This window comes from Lycium barbarum, chromosome 6, assembly GCF_019175385.1.
Source record: "Lycium barbarum isolate Lr01 chromosome 6, ASM1917538v2, whole genome shotgun sequence".
Taxonomy (NCBI): domain Eukaryota; kingdom Viridiplantae; phylum Streptophyta; class Magnoliopsida; order Solanales; family Solanaceae; genus Lycium; species Lycium barbarum.
This window is the reverse complement of record NC_083342.1, coordinates 94,759,529-94,760,520: the sequence shown is the minus strand read 5'-3', so window position 1 is coordinate 94,760,520 and position 992 is coordinate 94,759,529. Positions and strand designations below refer to the sequence as shown.

Below are 992 nucleotides of genomic sequence, written 5' to 3'. Positions count from 1 at the left end.
AAATTCTCCATACATGATATTTATCACTTATTATACTAATAATGGCCATGTTCTCGTGTTTCAAAATACTTTTTCCCGATTACGGCTTACGAGATCGTATTTCACCCCTTTTCTTCGTTGTTACGTACTTTCCATGGCTTGTTCCTTTCAAAACATAATGGGACGTCTCCGACACTCCATTACTACGGTGAGGTACATGTCATACTCATGCTCTGAAAACGCGGGGTATAACACCAAGGTGGGCTCCAAGTGAACCCACCTGCACCAGAAGAGGATGAAGATGAGAATATATTTGCGGAATTCATCAATAAAGCTGATTATGCTTTTGCTGTGGTCCCTCTTAGGACTGGAAATGCTACTTTCAAAATTGATAGTTCTATCTATCAGCTACTGAAACTTGAAGGTTGTTTCCAAAATTCTTCGGAGGACTGCCCACTCCGACATTTGAAGAATTTCCTGCACATGTGTGCTCAACAATCCCAAGGTGATGTTTCTGCTGATGCACTTCGGTTACGGGTCTTTAAATATTCTTTGGCTGGCCAAGCAAGGGAATGGTATGAGAAGCTTCCCAACAATTCTATTCACACCTGGAGCGAGTTAGCCAATACATTTTTGAAGAAGTGGTTCCCACCAAGCAAAAAGGCTGAACTTCGAGATAAGATCTTTGAGTTCAAACAACTTCCGGGTGAACAATTATATTCGGCATGGGAGCGTTTCAAGTACTATCTAGCTCAATCTCCATCTCACGGGTTTCCGGATGCTATTCTCACCGAGAAGTTCTACAAGGGGTTAGATACAATGAATCAAATTGCTGTCAATACTGCAGCTGGGGGATGCTTCATGGACAAATCATTTGTTAACATCACCAGGTTGCTCGATAAGCTCACCACCCACAATCAAGCTTGGAACTCAAATGATAGTGAAATCTTGTCATATGGTAGTCCCTCTGTTGCCGCGGTGGCCAAAGAAAATCATGAGCGAGATCATGCTTT

The 992-nt window shown here is 42.3% G+C and overlaps 1 non-coding gene across 1 annotated transcript; it reads right to left on the bottom strand.

The window, feature by feature from the left end:
• Positions 1–646: 646 nt before the first annotated feature.
• LOC132600955 (small nucleolar RNA R71) lies at positions 647–752 on the bottom strand. The gene has a single exon (XR_009567409.1). It is a non-coding gene; the product is annotated as a small nucleolar RNA R71 (small nucleolar RNA).
• Positions 753–992: the final 240 nt, after the last annotated feature.